General features: G+C 44.8%; 1 non-coding gene across 1 annotated transcript; it reads left to right on the top strand.

Annotated features, from left to right (window-relative positions):
* The first annotated feature begins 6,690 nt into the window (after nucleotides 1–6,690).
* Nucleotides 6,691–6,824, top strand: LOC120100463 (small nucleolar RNA SNORA40). The gene has a single exon (XR_005500203.1). It is a non-coding gene; the product is annotated as a small nucleolar RNA SNORA40 (small nucleolar RNA).
* Nucleotides 6,825–22,112: the final 15,288 nt, after the last annotated feature.

Genomic DNA, 22,112 nt, shown 5'->3' with positions numbered 1-22,112 from the left:
TTTACCTGCTTGTGGATACTTCTTTTTTCTTTCTTTCTTCTTTGATACCTGCCCCCTCCCTCCGTGATTTCCAACACAGCTACAAAGAGCACACGCTCCTTTTATTGTGAAAAGACTTTAAAGAAAATTCTTTAAAAGAGAGGACTGGAGGGGGTGGGGTAGGACACCCCAGATGATGTAGGCGCCTAAAGCCAGAGCAACTGTGGAAGCTTAAGTCTGGGCTGGGTTACCTCAGCTCTGCCTCTAGCTCTCTCCACCCCCATAGCTGTCATCAGATCCAAGGACACATCTGCTGGCTCAGCACATGGAGAAAACTCGCCTCACCCTCCTCTAGCTCTGGGATAAACTTGCCCAGCCACTGCCAACTATTTCCATCTAAACATGGTCTCCGTTTGCTCCAGCAGCAAAGGCTGTCAGTCAGCCACTGGGTACAAGAGGTGGGAAATGGGGAGGCTCTAATAATTCCATCAGAAATCTATGTTTTTGTTCATACAATTTTAACCTTTTTTTCATGTGTGTGTGGTGTGCATGTGTGTGTATGCGCACATGTTTGCATATGTGTGAGTGCACATACACAGACATGCACGGAGGCCTGAGTTTAGACAGAGTCTCTTAATCAAAGCCAGAACTCACTTGTATAGCTAGACTTTCTAGCCAGCTTGCTCTGGGGTTCCCAGTCTCCCTCCACCTTCGGAGGCTGGAATTACAGGCAGGCTCCCTGGGCCACCCAGCGTTCACATGGGTTTCTGAGGATCCCAACTGTAGTCCTCATACTTTCAATGGCAAGCACTTGAATGGACGAGTCATCTTGCCAGTCCCAAGTCTTTACATTTTTGACAATCCCATGTCACCCATTATCTTCTCTTATGTCTCTCCCACCCCTAATGACACCCTCCTCTATCCCCTCCTCTACTTCCTCTTCCTTCTCCTTTCTTCTCCTCTTCCTCTTTCTACACCTTTCTCCTCTCCCCCTCTTCTTCCTCCTCCTCCCTCTTCCTCTTCTCCTCCTCCCACTCTTCCTCTTTTCCTCCTCTTCCTCCTCCTCTCCCTCCTCTTCCTCCTCCTCATCTTCCTTTTCCTGTACCTTTTTCCTCTTTCTCCTTTTCTCCTCTTCCTCCTCCTCCTCTTCTTTTTCTTTCCAAGTCCCCTCCAACTTTCATGACTTTGCTTTTTTGTTTGTGCAGGTAGCCACATCTGCTGTGTGTCCATGATTGCATGCCATGTCCAGAAGACGGTGTTTCATGTCGCACCTTCCCATCCTGCCATCAGCCCTACGTCCTACACAGTAACTCAGCTGTTTCCTGTACAGGTCTCTCCCATGCCCCTTCATCTCCATATCTCCATGGCTGTACCTGTGTTCCTGGTCACCCCGTGTCTCCCTCACTCCCCGACCCACGTGGCCTCTGATCAACTCAGCATTTGCAGCCACAGGGATCTTCTCAAGAGGAAAATTGGAGGGCATCACCTCCTCGCTCGAAACTGGCCAGTGCCCATTAGGCTGAAGACCTCAGCATTCGCCTGACCATCTAGTAGGCCATCAACCTCCCCTGTTTCCGGTTCCCTGACATCAGTTTATTTCATCTTCCTAAGCCCTGATGGAGTGGATATCGTAAGAGTTCCTGTCTCAATCAAAGTGCTTGCTTCAGAATCATGAGAGCATGAGTTCAATCCCCAGTAACATGTTAATAACAAACAAACAAACAGACCAACAAAAGCCAAGGCGGGTACTGCACACTTGTAACCCCAGTGCTGGTGAAATGGAGCAGTAGGGATCTTTGGCTAGGTAACCTAACCTATTTGTTGAGTTCCAGGCCAGTGAGAGACCCTGTGTTTTGTTCTCTCTTACCTTTTAAGGTGAATAGTGACTGAGAATAACATCTGAGTTTGCCCTTTGGCTTCTATGTACATATACACACAAGGGCACCCTCAGCTCTCCTGCCCCTATATACAGACACAGAGATTGTATCTTGAAGGAGACAGTCTGCACAGAGTCTTAGCAGAGGAATCTTCCAAGGACTGGTTTGTAAGCAGAGTTCAAAGTTTCCAGAATTCCAGGCACTATGCTTGGGCAATAGCCATTTGCAAAAACAAGTTCTTGGTTGTGCATATCCAGCAGTTCCACTCTGGACATAGACCCCAAAAAAATGAAATCCAGATCTTGAAAATGTTCTCATGCTTGCATTCATACAAACATTGTGTATGCCAATCTAGGGGCAGAAGAGACCCAAGTGTTTATCAATACATGAACAAATAAACGAAATGTGGCATGCCATGACTGAATAGTGGGAGACTATTCAGTCACAAAAAGGGAGAAAATTCTGATACATGCTCTATGTGTAAAAGTCTAGGACATTAAGCTAGGTAGGAAAGGAGCAGACACCAAAATGACAAATGCTATGTGGTTCCAGTTGTTTTTGGCAGTCAAATCTGTGGATGTAGAAATAAGGATGGTAGTTCCAGGTGTTCCTCTAGCAGCTGCCACCTCTTCCTCTTCCTCCTCCTCCTCTTCCTCCTCCTCTTCCTCTTCCTCTTCCTCTTCCTCCTCCTCCTCATCTTCCTCCTCCTCCTCTTCATTTTCCTCCTCCTCCTCTTCTTCTTCCTCCTCCTCTTCTTCCTCTCTTTCCTCTTCCTCCTCCTCTTCTGCTTCTTTTCTTTTAACTCATTTATTTATTATTGTGTGTGTGTGTGTGTGTGTGTGTGTGTGTGTGTGTGTGTGTGTGTGTGGCTACATGTGTGTCTTGGCCCACGTATAGAAATGAGAGGACAACTTTCAGGAGTTGCTTCTTCCCTTCTACCATGTACGTCCCAGGGATTGAACTTAGGTCCTCAGGCTTGGTAGCAAGCTCCTGTACCATCTGACCCATCTCACTGGCCCTGCAGCCATCCTCACCCATTGGCGATACTGCATGGTTGTCTCAGATTGCAATTTTGTAAGGATTAATGGCGTCAGATGCCTTTGCATGGTTTTGTTGGCCATTCTATATCTTTGGAGAAACAGTAATTGAATCTCTTTTCCGTTTTTGAGAAATAAAACCAGGTTGTTTTTAAAGATTTTTTTTTTTTTGGCTCTTTTTTTCGGAGCTGGGGACCGAACCCAGGGCCTTGCGCTTCCTAGGTAAGCGCTCTACCACTGAGCTAAATCCCCAGCCCCTGTTTTTAAAGATTTATTGTGAGTGTTCTGGTTGCATCTGTGTCTGTGTACCACATATGTGCCTGGTGCCCATGGAGAACGGAAGAGGGTGATAGGTGCCCTAGAACCAGGGTTGCTGGTGGTTGTAAACCACCACTTGGGTGCTGGGGACCGATCTCCAGTCCTCTGGAAGAGAAGTCAGTGTCTTCACTGCCAAGCCGTCTCTTCTTCCACAAGACTTTTCACCTTCAAATTGTTGAGTTCTTGGAGTTTCCTTATATATTTAAACTGCAGTGCTTTATGAGGTACTGCCCCTCATTTTATAGATTGCCAATTTAGAATGCTGTTTATTTCATTCATCATGTATGTGTGTATGTGTATGGCACACACTGGAGCTTGCCGTGGAACCCGTGTGGAGGACACCTTTGGGATGTGTTTCTCTCCTTCCATCATGTAAGCAGAACCTAATCTCACTGCTCCCCTAAACTGCCTTTGCAGTCTGTCAATCATCCCATCCTCTGGTCATAGAAGTTTTAAGATTGACCTGATTCTGTTTGTCTATATTGTCTGTTTTCCCACGTCTTCTATATGTTTTCATTGGCACGTGTGTGAGCATGGTATCACCTAACTCCATTCATTTTCTTTTTAATTTTATTTTTTTTGCAGTACTGAGGATTGAACCCAGGGCCTTGTGCATGCTAGGTGAGTGCTCTACCAACTGTGCTCCAGCCTCAGATCCCTATTCACTTTTTAAATTTCCTTGCCTTGATTGCCAGTATCTGGTTCCTTACTCTATCACTTCCGGGTAAAGAGCCTGACTCTTCTATGGTGATGTGTGGGCACTGGGATAGGGTCTCACCAAGTCACCCATGCTGGCCTGGAACTCACAGTCCTCTTAACTCAGTCCCCAGAGTGCTGGGACTACATGACCACCCACCCCCAGGAGGCAGGGGCATGACTCTGTGTCTTCCCTGATCCCTGCGTATAAGCCGTGCCTGACCACAGGCCTGCAGAGCATTTGTTCAGTGACTGAGAACTCCACTGCTAGTGTGTAACAAGGTTAGATTTAGAGTTTACACCTGACCATACCTGGGCCGTGTGCCTCAGGATTCTGCCATTGAACAGCAGGAAGGGAGGGATGAGGTTTTCAGGAGAGGAGTCACCTGCCATCCCATAATATGGCACTCAAGGGATGAGCTGACACTGTTGATGCCTGCAGGGAGTTTTGCAGTGGAGCAGGGACTAAGGAGTTTTTGTGTTCTTTCTTCCTGAGATGGGACTGTCAGAGGTAGCATGAACCCAACGCCTTTAAGGAATGCTGAGGGCCATCGGCGGGAGGAGCGGTAGGGCTTGGCTTTATTTCCACCTTTCTGCTGCTGCAGGAGGCACGTTTTTGAGACTCACTTCTCCAGAAGAGCATGGGAGCAGAACCCACACCCTCAGCTATCAATATGTACATGAATATAAAAATATGACCAGGGTCCACACCTTCCCTTTGCAGGATATTGCCAAACATTCCAGGTTTTATCACACTTTCATGGAGTTCCAGAAACCTCTGGGCTGGTCCATGGACTTCCGTGCAAAATCTTTTATTAGCAAGAACCTACTACCCCCACACCTGACATATCTGATCACCTTCCTTATCCTACCCAGTGACGTCTCAACTCCCTGCCCTGTGTCCAGCAAGACTGCTGGGTCAGAGTGGAGAGAATTCAGCTCATCCTTATGTTTCCATGGGAACCTTTCCTTCCCATGGACCTGATCCTGATTCTTGCCGATAGACAACAGCTTGCCCACACTGTGTTTGGAATTAGACTGTATCTTCACCCCTTAATCTTCATAGGAAAACCCAAGGCTGGTGACATGGCTCAGCTGGGTAAGGGTGATGGTGGCCAAGCATGATGACTTGAATTTGGTCCCTGATACTGGGCATTCTTTCCGTCACGGGAAGGAGAGGGCTGACTCCTGCAAGTTGTCTTTTGATCTCCACAAGTGCACATCCCCCTTCCTGCAAAATAAATAACCTAATGTAATTTAAGAAGATGAAGACGAAAAAACACTGTCAAGGTCCTTATATCTATCGAGACAGTCCTCAATAAAATTTTTCTTACACAGTCCGTCTCTAACAATTCAGTGTGTTTTTTTTTTCCTTTAACAGTATTGAAATTTATTTTTCTTTTCTTCCCTAGCCAGACAGCAGCATTCCCTAAACCCTCTTGGTATAGAAATATAGTTCTTGGGTGGCAGGCCCAAGGACTCCGCTCCCCCTCCCCTTCTGCTGGGGTCAGGGAAATGAGCCTTCTTCCTGGCCCTTGCTGGGGCCTCCCGCTGGCAGCTGGAGGGATTAAGGAAAAGAGGCTCCTGGCGTCCCTGAGTCTGGAGTGGCTGCCCAGGATGTCCCAGGAGAGGCGAGTGGGCCAGAGGGCTGGAGGCTCCCAAATCAATCAGAGGTCTGAAGGTCACTGAATGGCGACCTTTGAATCAGGATCCGGGTAACCCTGAGGCTTGTACGCACTCTGAGGGGGTGGAGCAGGAAGGCAGATGTTTGAATGCAATTCTTTTGGAAGAGAGGTGTTCACTCCCAACAGTCCTTCCAAACACCTTACAAAAAGCTCCCTCTTTCTACCCTTATCTCGGCAGCACTGCCATCTGGGGGCTGAGAAAAGCTTCTAGCAGCCCCCATTTAGCTTCCTTTCTGAAAGCAGTTAGCCGCCTCAGGTACAAACGTTGCAAGGAGTGAAAATTGCCCACAATTGCCTAGGAGGCTTAGCCATTTTAATACAGCAGGTAATGAGGGACATATGGAAGGGCCAACAAAATGGCTTAGCAGGAAGCAGTCTTGCCCTCAAGCCTGATTGCCTGAATTTAAACCCCAGGAAGACACCTGTGGAGCTTGGAGGACAGAAGTCAGGACAGGAATTACAGGTTCAGAAGTCAGTTCTCCTCCACCATGAGAATCCTTAGTCCTGGGGTTTCTCAGCTTCTCAGGCTAGGCCACAAATGCTCCGGTGTGTGCACCCATATACATACATAGGACATATAAATGTAATTTTAAATTGTCAAGGGATATATCGGAAATAATGTCTTCTATTTTCCTCAACTTTAACTTTTAAGAGTAGGAGAACCAGATGTCACAGGCTTTGACTGAGAGGTGGTTGAATAACCAGTCCCTACTCAATATTGTATTGTTTGCCACCAACCAGGTGCTTCTCTGCTGACTTAGTCCCCACTAACAGCAGTACACCAGCCTACGGTGAAATGGAGGTGAAGTCAGACCTGATGGACAATCTACAATAAGATCATTTATATTGTACATCCTAATATGTTGATACTGAGGTGGCAAGACAGTCACTTGGTAAGAGTGCTCACTATGCCAGAAAGTTCTCATGCATTGTCTGAGGCAACAGGAAATGGCCTGGCCAAGCCAATCTTGTCTTGTCTACATCTGGGACCTTCCAACAGCACCTTGCTAGGCAAGATGTCTTAGCTCCTCTGAGATCCAAGACCACTCTATGCTCAAGGGTATTGTTCTATAGTTCCTGTGTGTGTGTGTGTGTGTGTGTGTGTGTGTGTGTGTGTGTTGACTTGGTTGATACACAAAGACACAAAAGAAACGGTTGCAAAAGTAAATCCTCACTCACAACTCATAACCTACTGTTCAATGTGAATTTTGATACACGTGAGAAGGGACATGCTCAGTGATGATGGCATTGATAACAAGACTAGCTCTAAGAATTCTAAGTTGATCATGTGAATGCAGAGATAATGAGCAAACTAAAATAAGTTGGGTCAGCACTTTAATTTTAATGTAGATTAGTGATTCTCAACCTGTGGGTGGAAACTCCTTTAGGGTCATATATTAGATATCCTGCATATTAGACACTTAATTACAATTCATAACAGTACCAAAATTACGTTATGAAGTAGCAATGAAATGACCTTATGGTTGAGGATCATCACAGCATGAGGAACTCTATTAAAGGGTCGTAGCGTTAGGAAGGCTGAGATATATAGAATTCCATTCCTTTGTTTTGCTAACCACTATATTACATTGCTTTACTAATTGTGTTTGCGCGCACGTGTGTGTGTGTGTGTGTGTGTGTGTGTGTGTGTGTGTGTGTGTGTACATGTGCCTGGGTGGAAGTCAGAAGACAGCTTGCTGGAGTTGACACTCCCTACCCACCAACTCATCAGGGATGGTAGCAAGCACCATGCTCACATCTCTCTCTCTCTCTCTCTCTCTCTCTCTCTCTCTCTCTCTCTCTCTCTCTCTCTCTCTCTCGCCTTTGTCTTTGTTGCTATTGTGGTAGTGGTATGGTTTTTCTCTAAGACAGTGCCTGGCTGTGCACTTTAGGCTATCCTGGAACTCACCATGGAACCCTGGGCTGGTGTCCTGAAGCCTCAGACTTTCTGCCACTCCTTGCCAAACGCCAAGGCTTAGAGTGTTTGACATCACAACAAGCTCTGATTTTTTTCAAATGAATGGATGAAGATTCAGATGCTGTATTGGCAGGTTTCAGTCAAGTGACATAGCCAGGCTGTAGAACTTGGGCACTAATTGCCAGGCCTGGTATCTTTATTAATCCCCTCCTTGCTTGCTTTCTTAGGACTTGCTATAGGCCTTCCATATGACCCAGCTATACCACTCTGTTCAAATACTCACCCAAAGGACTTCAAGTCAATATTTCACACGGATACTTGCATATCAAGATTTTTTTTCAGCACTGTTCACAATAACTAAGATATAGGAATCAGCCTAGGTGTCCATGAACAGGATACAGAAAATGGGAGCTATCAATCCATCATGTACCTATCTACCTCTCTATGCATATATGTACATAGGTGTGTGAATAATTTTCCATAAAGAAAAATAGTTATGTTAGTTGTCAGAAAGTGAGTGCATTTTTAAAAACAGGATTCTTAAAGTTTAGTTTTTAATTATTCTACAAAACATTAGGTTTCATTATGGATTTTCAAACAAAATTTTCTTTTGTTGATATTCCTCCCCGGCTCTTCTCATCATCCCCCATCTTCTCCTGTATCCTTCCACCCTCAGTCACCCCCTTTCCTCTTTATGTCACAAGCATCCTGTTGTCCTGACACCCTACTTGTTCACCTCCTCTTTTGCCCCTGTCCTGGTCTCTGTTCTAATCCTATAGCCTATAGCCACACTCACACACACTCCCATGTACACAGAACGCCGTCACAAGCCAGCATCCACATACAAGATTAACGAGAGATAAATCAGGCTCAGAAAGACTCGTATGGTTTTTCCTTGCATGAAGTTCCTAGATTTTTACATAGATAGGTACAGATCATGTATGTATATGTAACATGAAGGTATGGGGGACAACAGGGACTAATCCACAGAGGTGAGAAAGGATAGTGTGCACAGCATACAATATATACGTTTTTGAAAAATAAACAAACAAACAAACAAATAAATAAATAAAAAAGAAAATTTAAAAACAAAATGTCCTCCAAAGACCACTAAACACTTGAGAGTGTAGGCCATACCGGCATGCATTTCCTTAAATGTCTTTTTATCTCCTAGGCTTTCCCTGCCTGAGAGCCATTATCTCTACGAATCTGTTTAAATGTGAATTTTAAAATGACATATACTTATTTATGAATATGTGTGCTGTGTATATGTGTATGCATACAGAAGTGTGTGCTTGTGCATTTGCATGTGCATGTGCCACAGCATACATCAGAAGTCAGGAGACAGTTTGTACAAGTCAGTTCTTTCCGTCCACCATGTAGATTCCAGGGATCAAATTCAGGTCCTCAGGCATCTCCAGCTTGGTGAGATCACCTTCCTTTATTCCATTAGCCAGCTCTCTTTTCCCTGTTTCCATATTTGTGGAGCTTTTTCTGCTTGTTGGTGCACATGTGTTTCTCTATGATACACAAGTGACAGTTTGTGAAATTTCAAGCAACATGTCCAGGAAAGAGATATTGCATGGAAAAGTGAAAGAGACAAGAACAAACCATCTTAAAATGTACCACGCTGGCCTGTCAGCTGTTTCAGGCTGAAACTCCCAGAGGAACTGTAGCCATAGGAAGGTTCATTCAGCCTGTCTCTCCCAGGAGCAACAGGCCATAAAGATCCTTTCACACATGAAGGCTGGGACAGAGCCTTGATGACCACAGGCGGGTGACTGGGCTGCCCTGAACCTGTGTAAACACCCTGAAGTAGCCCTTATCTCCCCCCAGCCTGACAGCACCATATATCTCCTAGCGACAGCCTGGAGTTTACTCCCCCAGTCAGAGACCCATCTGTCTTGTCATTCCTTCTCAAACATATTGCTCTTTGTCTAAAATGTGTAGAGGCGCCCTGCTTCTCACATCAGATGCTGATGAAAACCCCCGTGGATGTATAAAATTAATGCAAGTTTAATGTTTTTCTCCTCTGACTTATCTCTTATATTAGTTGGGTTCCTCAATTGGACCAAACAACTAAGTTAAGAAAAGACACACTCTTCTGCCTTTCTGTTTCTCTGTCTCTTTGTTTATCTCTATCTCTGTCTGTCTCTGTCTTTTACACACACACACCCACACACACTCACACACACACACACACACACACACACACACACACACACCAGTGATGCAGGTGTGTTGTGTGAACATATATTTCCTCAACTTGGTGAGCTAAGGACTTAACTGGATAGACTTACAGAGGAATGAGTTGGGGTTATTTGCAAGAGGGTTGTATGACACGCCCCTTAGTAGCAGTATCAGCATGAAGTCTTACCACAGCAATGGTGACAATTTTCCCATAGCTGTACAGACAACATCCTTTCAGTTCCTTCGCTTGGTTGTACTCCTCCCAAGACACTCAGACCATGTGCATTCTGGGGAAGAGTGCCATGCCAGGGAAGTGGGGCAGGAAAGAGTGGCTGGTCCCTCTCTCAGGAACCACTCAACAGGCCCCCATGTTGTAGAAGGTCTCTTGTAATAGTTAAGAATCGCTTAGTTGCAAGGAAGAGAAACCATCTCAGATAGTTTCATCCACCAGGACAGCAAGATGGACTAACCTCATCACAATGCTACATTTTTTTTTTTTTTTTTTTTTAGAGTTGAGTAGAATCATTTACTTTTTTTTTTTTTTTTTATTAACTTGAGTATTTCTTATATACATTTCGAGTGTTATTCCCTTTCCCGGTTTCCGGGCAAACATCCCCCTCCCGCCTCCCCTTCCTTATGGGTGTTCCCCTCCCAACCCTCCCCCCATTGCCGCCCTCCCCCCATAGACTAGTTCACTGGGGGTTCAGTCTTAGCAGGACCCAGGGCTTCCCCTTCCACTGGTGCTCTTACTAGGATATTCATTGCTACATTTTTTTTTAAAGTATGGTCTTATAGCCCAGGCTGACCTCAAACTCACAATGTAGCCAAGGAAACTTAGAAGTCCTGTTCTTCTTGCCTCTACCTTCCCAGGGCTGGAATTTCAGAAATGTACTACTCGCTCACATGTTCATGTGGCACTAGGAATTGAACCCAGAACTTCCTGTGTGCTAGGTAAGCTCTCTACCAATGGACCCACATCTCCACCCTGTAGTGTCCTCTGCTTTTTTTCCTCAGTTGAACTCAGCTGGGATCCCCTCAGCTCACAGCAGGGTGACCCCTGGGAGGTCCAGCTTTACAATCTGTGATAGTTAGTGCTAACATGAAGAACTGTTTAGATCAGGTAGGCCTCTGGATGTGTCTGTGGACAATTGCCTTGATTCTGTCATTGGTATGAGAGGACTAACAGTAGGTGGGACCACTCTTTGTGTCTGGGTCCTGGACTGTATAGGAGGGGAGAAAGTGAATACCAGCTCGAAGGCATTAACTCATCCCTCTCTGATTATCATGTGACCAGCTGTTTCAAGTTCCTGCCTCATTGGCTTCCTACTATGATGGATTGTTGCCTGGAGTAGTGAGCTAAACTAAATGCTTTCTTTCCTAAATTACTTCTGTCAGGGTATTTTATCATAGCCAAAGAAATTAAAGCAAAACATAACCCTGTTAGAATCCAGAGCAGACTGCTGTACCCACCACCAACCGCACAGAAGCCACACCCCTCTGGGAGATACTGACAGGTCTCTATTGAGAACACCCTCTGAGAAGCTGACAGAGTTCCAGATGCCCACAACTCTAGCCACAGAAGTAAGCTTTCATCAAAGAAGGAATAGGGGTATTGACATATCCTGCTTCCTGCTCTCTCTGGGAGCATGTCTATGAACCCCCAACTTATTCCTAAGAAAGCCCCCCTCCAACTCTGCCACAAAGGCCTGATTTCCTCTTCAGAATTTCCACTATGCCTTCCCTTAGTGGCACTGGGGCCGGAACCTCTTGTGTTCCTGCCGTAAACCTCTTGTATTTATCTGTCTGTCTGCCCGTGTCATTAACACCTCTTCCAACAAACTTCTTGCCCCTAACAATCATTGACAGTGTCCCCTTGAGAACTTTCACACCTCAGCAAGAAACATAGGTAGGGCTCTGGTGACCTTGGCTGGATCATGGTGTGAGCATCCCATTCTTAGATTCAGCTAAGGACTCAGCTCCGCTGAGCTTCAGGAAATGAGAGCCAGGGAAGAAACTATCTCAGAGGAAAGCCACTAAGCATTTGGCAAGAGAAGAGGACATATGGTGTGGGATACGTCGTAGCTATTATAAGGAAGGCCTGCTGGGGTATTCAGATGGTGAGATACTCCTATCGACTCAATTCAGCCCCATCATCGTGTTTTCCCTCTTCTCTCTGATATTTTTGGTGGCACGGCAAATATTTTCTGCCTGCCTCTTTCTATGAAACACTCAGCAAAAGTGGGAGGTGAGTCGCAGCTTGTACTTATTTGGGCTTTCCAAACGCGTGGCACAGTTTTGTGTGCTTTGCATCAACTCTCCTACTTGGTCCTCGCCCTCCCCACTTCCCCCATCCTGGAAGGCCTTTTACATGTTTAGTATCACTCTCATTTTACCCGTGAAGACACTGAGGACCGGAGAGGGCACATGGCATGCCTTGGACCCACTGCTAGTTGCCTGCGGGGCTAGAATTGGAGGGGAGTCTGGGTCGAGGCACAGATTCCGACGTCAGCTAACACCTGCTGTATTATGTCTCTGAAATTCGATTCATTTCAACAGCTTTCTCATGCAACCCGACATCACGAGGTAGCCATGTCCCTTCATGAGTGGCTGTCTCAAATGGCAGCCGTCCGTGCATTAAAATCAATTTATTCAGTACATAGGACACGCTTCCCAAGAATGTATGTCTTTCCCAACAGGTGGTCATGTAGGACTCTACATGACAAAATAAATGGCCCCAACAGGTTTCATTGCAAGCCTCACTCTGCCAATAAAGGTTTTTGGTTAATACACATGGCCGCTGCGTGGAACAGTAGGGGCCCCTGCTTGGCTCGAAGGACTAAGGATGACAGAGTGCTCAAACCAGTTTCAGTAAGGGTGTGTATTGGGGGGGGGGAGAATTTCTTGGCTCCAGGAGCTGGCTGTCAGGGAGGAGAGGGGTGTAGCTGTCCTGGGGTGATGGAATGTAGCCAGCAGCTGTCTCTTCTCCATTTGAGCCTGTACACTGGCAGGGCACCGTCACGCAAAGCTTCCCCAAAAGAGCATAGTGGACCACTCTCAGGTCATCTGTGTGTGTGAGAAAGGCCAACTTCCTTTGCGCCTAGAAGAATACCCTTACCTGGCCTGCCGTGGGTCATGCACTCCCAAGTCACGGCTAGCCACATAGAGTATTTATCATCTTAGGCTGATCTGTGATGAGGATACAGGTGGGAGAGATAAGGTCCTGACAAATCAGGAAGATGGCTAGGTTCTCTCAGGATTAGACAACATAAACGGAACTCAAACATCAAGTGCCTTCAAAATGCCTATGCTTATTCCCCGAGTCAAAAGCAGCCCCTAGTTTCTCAAATACAGAAGCTTCTCCTTTCATGAACAGTAGTGAATGAATGCAGAGACTCACAACTGCCCAAGATGCAGAAAATAAGAGAAGGACTCCATCTTAGGTGGCTTCTTCCCCCTCTCTAAGGCTCAGTGAACATTTCAGAAGAGGGAGGAGGGAAGCACATCTGAACTGAGAGATAGGAATAAACGGCTGTAAAATGCCGTTCTCTGGAGTCCACACAACCACTGCAAACATTAACTCAAAGCAACTGTGGATACCTGCACTCATCCCCCACAAGACCAACTCTGTTAACCATCAGTCATGGAAGTGGGGGGGGGCAGCTTTTTAATGTCGAAATGACTATTGATAGACTCTGAGATGGGAGCGGGAATTACGATCTTTAATTGTGTTTCCTCTGCTGAAGCCACCAGGTTCCAACACATAGCTCCAAACCTACAGCACACACATGGCCCTGGTTAACCTCAGAGGGGCACAAAACAGCATAAACAGATATGAAGGTGAGAGATTTGTGGGGAGAGAGCAGGGTAGATAGAGTTGGTAGAAAGGTTGGGGTTACGAGTAGTCCACTTGCACTACATACATGTTCAAAAGTGCTTTATTTTCCTAACAGTGAAATCTACCTTCAGCATAAAATCTTATTCTTGTGGGGTCTGGTAGAGGAGGGGAGAAGGGGATTAGGAGCTCCCCCAAGGAACAGCTAAGGTTGTTGAGGCCCCAAGTGGAGCATAAGATTGCTAAAAGGGGTAATGGAGTGAGTATTTTATGTTGAGGGTAGAAACATACAGAAGTCTAAGGGTCAGAGACAGAGACATCAAACATGTATTCTACCTAATGTGTGTAAACTATAGTGCTGGTTGTGAGGCAGGGCTCCAGAGGAAGCCACAAAGACCCTGGGGGTCCTGGTACATTTTAGGTGGGTTTAATAATATAAAGTATTCACTTAAAAGCAATATCATATCTGTTTATTTATTTTGTGTATATTGTCTAGGCACATGAGTGCATTGGGAACTTGTGAAAGTCAGAAGGCAGTTCATGGCAGTCAGTTCTCCCTTTCCACCATGTAGGTACCAGGGGTTAAATTTAGGTCATCTGGCTTGGGAGCAAATGTCTTTATCTTTAGCCATCTCATTGGCTACTGGTGTTTTAAAGACTCACAAAATCATGTTGCACTTTTGAAGACAACCTCAACTTCCCTACCTCTGTATGTAGCTTCTTTTCCCAGCTCCTGTACTGGTCATTAGATCCTCAGAAGTCACTATAACTGTTTTGGGGATGAGACATGTGACCCAGTTTGGGCCAATGAAGAGTATCCCTGGGAATATTTCCTTGGATGTGCTTGGAGCAATTCCTGGTAGTGAATGAGAGATCTCTGCTGAACTTCTTGAGGAGTCCATGTGCAGCTATATCTGTAGCAAACTGCCTCTGGGCTTCTCTGTTGTGTTTCAGTAATCTCTCTCTGTGTCTCTGTCTCTTTCAGTCTCTGTCTCTTTGTCTTTGTGTCTCTGTGCCTCTGTTTCTGAGTGTGTGTGTTTGTGCGTGTGCGTGTGCGTGTTCGTGTGTGTGTGTTTACTTTAGCAATTAGAGATTCAATGTCATAGAAGAAATGGCTCCAGAAGATGGAAGGTTAGGCTTGTGTTTTGGAAGTATATCTTTCCTGAGATTGAAGGAAGAGGGAGGGGAGCTTAAGAAAATAGCAGTTTGGGGTTGGGGATTTAGCTCAGTGGTAGAGCGCTTGCCTAGGAAGCGCAAGGCCCTGGGTTCGGTCCCCAGCTCCAAAAAAAGAACCAAAAAAAAAAAAAAAGAAAAAAGAAAATAGCAGTTCGAGACAGAACTCGAGGTGGAGTGAACTAGTCATGTAATGGGGGAGATGTGTCACTATAAAAAGTTATAGCAGAGATGCATTTAATTAGGAGACTTGGGGATGGGGAGATGGCTCAGTGGGTAAAGGTGCTTGTTGATGAGACTGACAACTTAAATTCAGTCCCTGGGACCCACATGGTGGAAGGAGACAACTTGACTTCTAACTATCACAACTGCTCTGTGGTATACACTCACACACATACATAAATAAATAAATAAATAAATAAATAAATAAATAAATAAATAATAAATAAATAAATAAATAAATAAATGTTAAAAAAGGAAAGAAGCTGGGCACACATGTATGAGTAGATATCTGTCTTCATAAAAGCATGGTCTCTGGATATGGAGAACCAAGAAAAAGGAAAGGGATGGCTTGAATGTTTCTTGTCTGAGAGGCTCAAGGGTGCAAGACAGGGATTTTATTTGTAATGTCTATTTCATGTATCAGTGAAAGAATAATAAACTCCAAACTTTGGATTACACAAACAAGGGGGATTATATCTGTTCAATACAAGAGCCACAAATGATACTGTCAAGATGTGATCTTTGTGTCTCAGTCTCTGGGAGCTGTTAACTTCTAAGATGGCTACTGGTGTCATTGAGAATGGGTGCTGCCAGCTAAATCATCCCTGGGAAAAAGTGACTCTATTACAATACAACCCCACAAATGTTCCAGATCCTTTGATGAGCCAATTCCTGAGATGGTCTGGCCTGGAACAGACTTCATTCCTAGATTGGAAAATGATGTCATTTCCACCTAAACTGTAGGACTTGAGAGTGGCGATGATCTGACTTCCCAGGTAAAATATAGAATGTTAGAATAAAGGTAGGAAGGGAAAAAATTAGAGAAGGTCGATTCCTTGATGGCCTACCTCAACATGTATAAACTCATTCTGGAAATAGTGTGGGGGTGTGCATTATTTATTTACACTTATTTATTACGTTGTGTTTATTTGTTGTATATGTTTGGGTACACACTCACCATGGCATGTATATGGAAGTCAGAGGACAATTTAATGGAGTCTGTTCTCTTCTTTTCCATGGGGTTTCCTGGGATCAAATTCTGGTTGCCAGGCTTAACAAGAGATGCCTTTACCCACCATGTCTTCTTTGTGGTCCACATTTATTAATCTCTCTGCCTCTCCCCTCTTTTTTCTTTCTCTCTTTCCCTCCCTGTGTGTACATACATATACACATGTATGCTATGTCCAGTGCTGTGGAAACCAGAGGACAACTTATAGATTGATTATAAATCTATAGAGAGAGTTATATTGATTATAGATATAACAATTATAAATTATAGCTTATAGATAAGAGATAATTGATTCTCTCCGTCCACCATGTGTATCCTGGGGCTCAAACTCAGGTTGCCTTTAATGTATTTGTTCACTGAGCCATCTTGCTGGGCTTGGGAGTATTTTTAGTGGTTGTGTTGTCTTGTGTTGCTTCTTTGACAGGGTTGTTCACTATGTAATACATGGTAGCCTCAAAATCATGATGCTCTTGCATGACCCTACTTAATAATGAGGTTATGTGTATGTACCGCCATGTGTAACTTGAGCAGTGAATTTTATAGGAAACCTACAAGAATGTGTGAGGGGGAAGTTAGAAGTGACTTCAGAGAGCTCAGTTCATAGATGGAGGTTAGAAGACAACTTGTGGGAGTCAGTTCTTTGCTACCATGTGGGTCTCAGGCATCGAACTCAAGTTGCTGGTCCCCACTGAGCCATCTCACCATAGGCTGACCTCGAACTCCTGATGCTCCTGTCTCCAGCTCTTAAGTTCTGAGATGATGGGCATGTGCTATCACTCCTAGCTTCCTCTCACAATGTTTCAGATTTCCAGTGGGTTAGTTTGAAGATGGAGCTTGTCATTAGAGTAAGTGAATCCCACATGTAAGGCCCCAAGTTCCATCCCCAGTATTGTGTTTTACACACACACACACACACACACACACACACACACACACACACACACACACCACGTGCATGCACATACACAGACAGCAGTAATAATAATAAATTAAAAAGCAAAAAGAACCCCAAGGCTGAAAAAAAACCCAAACAAACAAAAAAACTCAAGAGAGCTAGGATAGGCCTGACTATGAAGACCTTCTTCTAAAGGCCAAATCTCAGAGATGCTAAATTTAGTTCTCCATCTCATGGATTCCTTATAATCTGTCACCAGGTCAGATCCATGTCTGCCCATTCTGTAAAGAAAGAAACAGAGGCCCCTTGCAGATCTGATCACCTGGCTTATGTATTACCTGGGCCTGGAATCCACAAGAGGAAGGGGTTAAGCCTTCTAGCCCATTTGTCCCTGGAAACTCAGTTTGAATCCCACCCTGGAATTTTCCTCCGAGCTACGAAGCCAGGCGAGCTGCCAAGTCATATATACATTGCCGGGTAGCCAGGCAACTTCGTGCTTTTTCTGGGAAGGAACACAATGTGGTCACTGTTTTTGCAGTCACCAGGTTCCAGATGGGAGAAAGACTTTAATCCCCAGCTTCAAGGCTGTTTGGCAAAACTCACTTTGGAGCCCCTGCCTGGGCCGGTGTTCATTTGCTGTGACCCTCCGGTGCTGCCATTTTGTGACATTCTGTTTCTGGTGTTTTAAACTCAATCCTTGCAAACCAGGGAGGTGGCTCTGACAATGAAGCTTGCTACACAACAGGAGCGCTTAAGTTCAGATCTCTGGCCTCCATGTAAAAATCAGAGCACTGTAGTGCATGGTCTGTAATACCAGCCCGGGAGGCACAGAGCCCTAGAGATGAGCTCCAGGTTCAAAGAGAGACCCTGTCTCATTGGACACGGAGATGCCTGATTGTGACCTCTGATCTCCATATGCATACGCCATTGGACCCTTACAAGCCGATTTCAGTGACACGGGAGTTAGAAGATGGAGTAAAACAGGACCACGACTTTGTGTTACTGTGAAAAGAACATGACAGGGCTGGGAGGTAGCTCAGTACTTGCCTCATAAGATCAAGGACCAGAATCTGGATCCCAATGTCGGGCGGATGTGACAGCCCAATTGTAAATTCAGACTCAGAAAGTGGAGTAAAAGGATCCCCAGAGCAAGCTGGCTAGTAACTCTAGCCATGTTGGTGAGCTCTGGGTTTGACTGGAAGATGATTAAAGGGGAGAATGAATGGATGAATTCTGACAGCAGCCTAAGATTCCACATGCATGCACAGCCACAAATATGCACCTTAACATGTGTGCCCACACATATACAAACATGCAATCATGCGGGCACTCAAACACACACACACACACACACACACACACACACACACATACACACACGGTTTCAAAGGATGTATAAACCAAAGTTAATACAATACAGCTTAACTTTTACTGATCCCCTAAATTAAAATGGCAGCAAAGGCTGGAGCTCTCAGGATGGCATAAGAGTCCATCTCATACACAGAGAGAAAAGGGACTAAGGGTGGCATTTCACACACAAACCAGGTGTCCATCAAGAAATGATTAAATAAGTAAGATATCATCTGCACGTACAAGGGGCATATCTTACAGAGGATGGCAATTTTGACACAAGCTACCACATAGACAGAACTTGAAGACACTTTGCTCTGTGGAGTAAGCAAGACTTGAAAGAACACATGCTGTGTGGTTCCATTTCTGTAAGGTCCCTCCTCCCACAGTACTCAGATACACAAGGACAGAAAGTAAGATGGTGGCCGCCAGGGAGCTGATGGAGAGTTATGGTTTAGTAGATTCATGGCTTTTTGTATTGCTTCAGACCAAGTCTCATACAGCCCAGTGGGATCCTGAACCCTTGATCCTCCTGCCCTACCTCCCCATTGCTGAGATGACAGGCATAAGCCATTTTGCCTGGTTTACGTAATACTGCATATGGAATGCAGGATTTCCTGCATGAGCCCTGACATAATTCTACTAGTTAAGTTACATCTCCAACCCAGAGTTTCAGTTGTGCAAAATGAAAAGTGCCCCAGAGATGAGTGTTGGCGATGTTTGCACATTGTGCAGATAGATTCGTTGGACGCCACTGAGCTCTACACAAAGTAATGGTAAGAATGGGGAATTTTTGAGGCTGACAAGATGAATTGGGCAGCCAGTGAAGATACTAGCCACCAAGGGATGACCTGAGTCCCATCCCCGGGATTTAAGTGGTGGAAAGAGAGCAAATGTGCTCTTAACAACTACTGAACTGGGCTTCCCAGTCTCAACATGGTTGACTTTGATAAACACCCAGGCAACCTTCACCACAGCCTACCAAGGCAGCGGGCACAGCCTACCAAGGCAGCGGGCACAGCCTTTGGTCTCAAACGCTTCTGATTTTTCTCTTTCTCATCTCCCTTCTCGTACCGCCTCACATTTCCACACATCTGCTTTGTGTCACTGCATTTAGTTCTAATTTTCAGAATTTTATATACTTGAAACTGTATAGAGTGTTCTCTGCCCCCCTCCCCAGCCTTTTTGTTTTATGTAGTTATTTTTAGGTAATTAAATTTTGTTTCCAAAGTCAGTCACCCATTCATCTCTGTGACTGCATAGTGCTCCTTTGTGTGGGTCCATCATAATGTATTTATCCGACTATCTGTCTGTGGACTTTTGGGTTATTGCTGGGGTTTGCTATTATGTACAAAGCTGACATGAATATTCATGTCCAAGTGCGTGTAGAGATCTTTCCATCTTTCTTAGGTAAACATCTGGGTCTAAATCGTCTGGAACTCGTGGTGTGTGTGTGCGTGTATACTGACATCCCTTTTCATGGTTCGGGGACGCTGGTTTGGTTTGGAGGACAGTGTGTTGAATAATATTTTAATATAAGCATAGTATGAATTGCACATTCATTTGTTGTTTACCTGAAATTCAAATTTAACTGGGTGTCCTGTGTTTTTGTTTGCTAAGTCTAGCGACTTGATCCCTCCTTGCTTTTCTGAAGTGTGTGCTCCAGTAACGACTGTGCCTTTTACCACCTCCATGGCCTACCTTACATTTCTTTTTTTTCTTTTTTACATCTATTTATTTATGGGTGTGTGTATGGACATATGCCACAGTGTATGTACGGAGGTAAAGGACAAATCACTCACCCCCTTCCCTCTAGTTGGGTCTCAGAGATCCTATTTGGTTCGTCAGGCTTGGTGGCAAGCATTTACCTGTTGAGCCATCTCATTAGCCCCATTCCATACTTAAGCTTCAGTCCTTAGCCCTTGCTCTAACTCATTATCCAAAGTCTCTAGGAAAAAGCTGCTCCTTACAATCTTGTGTAATTTACCAAGCCCTTAACTCATTTCCTGCCCCTATGCCCTCTGGGCCCCCAGTACAATGTCAGGAATTTTGATAGCTTGCTCAGTGTTTACCCCCAAGATTTAGATCAGCTCCAGTTGCATTAGTAGACCCTCACATGCTATTCTGAAAAAAAAAGAAAGAAAGAAGGAGAAGAAAGAAGGAAAGAAAGGAAGAAAGAAAGAAAGAAAGAAAGAAAGAAAGAAAGAAAGAAAGAAAGAAAATTTAAATTCCCCACTTCCTCTGGCTACACTGAATCCCACAGCTTTTACTGATAGTTTTAAACCAAGGACAAACAGCACAGCCAAGACCAAGATCCTATGTGTGCACGTGTGTGCAGGCAGCTGCATCCAAGGACATGATCAGCCGTTAAGCCCCCTCTGGATCGATGCATCCCTTGTTCAGCACATTCTCTTCCCAGCAAAGAGGCTGGAGCCCCAACGGTGTTGTGTAATTCCCACCACACCCCAAGGGAGACGGGACCTCTGATCAGTGCAGTTTACAGAGGAAGGATTTGAAGCCCGGGGCTGTTAGAGAACAAATCAAGGTTAGACAAGAGGTTGGCTTTGTGTTGGAGAATGGATAGTAACCAGAACTGAAATTAGCAATCAAGACAGAAGTCTGTAGAGGGTTGGGGAGATAGAAGCAGTGAGCTGGCTCTAAGATCTCATCTTGCCTAAGGTCCTCCATCGGCCAATGTTATAAGGCATCTGTGAAGAGAACTACGTGGGCTGAAGTTGGTGCACAATGGTGGTTGTTGGACGGTGCTCATGTCTGAGCTATGATTGAGGCAGCTTTCATGAGAAAAAAGAGGCAGTGACCCTTTATGGAATGTCCAAGTGCTTTTTAAAAAATTATTTTAACTTTCAAATTATGTGTGTACATGTGTCTGTGTGGAGATTTGTACAGGTACCCATGGAAACTGGGAGTGTTGGATCCCCGAGACTTGGAGTTTAGGCTGTTGTGAGTCACCTAGAATAGGTGATGGGAACTGAACTCAAATCCTCTGCAAGAGCAACACACACATTAGCCATTGAGCCATCTAGAACGCTTAAGTTCGTGTTTAAGAACTATTAATTTAGATTTATCTTATTTATCTTGAGAAAACCCTACCACAATGATGGCAGTCAATAAGGACCTTCTTGATCCTCTTTTTTTTTTTACCTCATTTAAGGCACTGTCTTCTTCCTAACGGGCACAATGTGAAGGCTGTACTTCCAGGCATCACACCACAGTCCAGGAAGCAAGAAGAGGGAGAAAGTTGCCTGTACTGAATACATACTTTGTTCTCAATAATAGATGGCAAGATCACACACACACACACACACACACACACACACACACACACACACACACGTCTATTTGACTCAACTGGCTCCCTTCCCTACTCATGTAGCCGTAACTGCATATACTACTATCTTGACCCAAATAAGGATTTGTCAGAATTTTTAAGAGAGGAGGATAACTATGCAATGGGAATCCAAAGTAACACAGTCAAGAAAGCAGGCAAATGAGAACAGTGAGTTCAGTGCGGCATGCAGACAAGAGAACAAAGATGTCTGAATATTAGAGGATGAGGAAGGACTGGATGCACCATGGTGGACATGTTATAGGACAGGATGGAAAGTCAGCTGTTTTTATAGTTCTAACTCTATCGTGAATTTTCCAGTTTTTGTGGGGTGGTGGTGGTGGATTAAGTGCATTAAGAATGCATTTCACAGTGAAAGTGTAAGACCCAGTGTGATATCCACAGCTTTGGAATGGCTGTTGAAACTGTGCAGAAGTTCATTGAGAAGGATTGTAGCTGATACTGTGTGATGTCTGCTTTATCAAGGGCCCACATAGGACGATCACCAAGGCATTGCTGTTAGTTTGACAAAGCAACATGGGAGCTAGAGAGATGCCTCAGCATGTAAAAATGGGTCCCTGTTGC

The sequence above is a fragment of the Rattus norvegicus genome, chromosome 1, assembly GCF_036323735.1.
Source record: "Rattus norvegicus strain BN/NHsdMcwi chromosome 1, GRCr8, whole genome shotgun sequence".
Classification (NCBI taxonomy): Eukaryota; Metazoa; Chordata; class Mammalia; order Rodentia; family Muridae; genus Rattus; species Rattus norvegicus.
The sequence above is the reverse complement of the archived record's forward strand: the minus strand, read 5'-3'. Positions and strand labels throughout refer to the sequence as shown.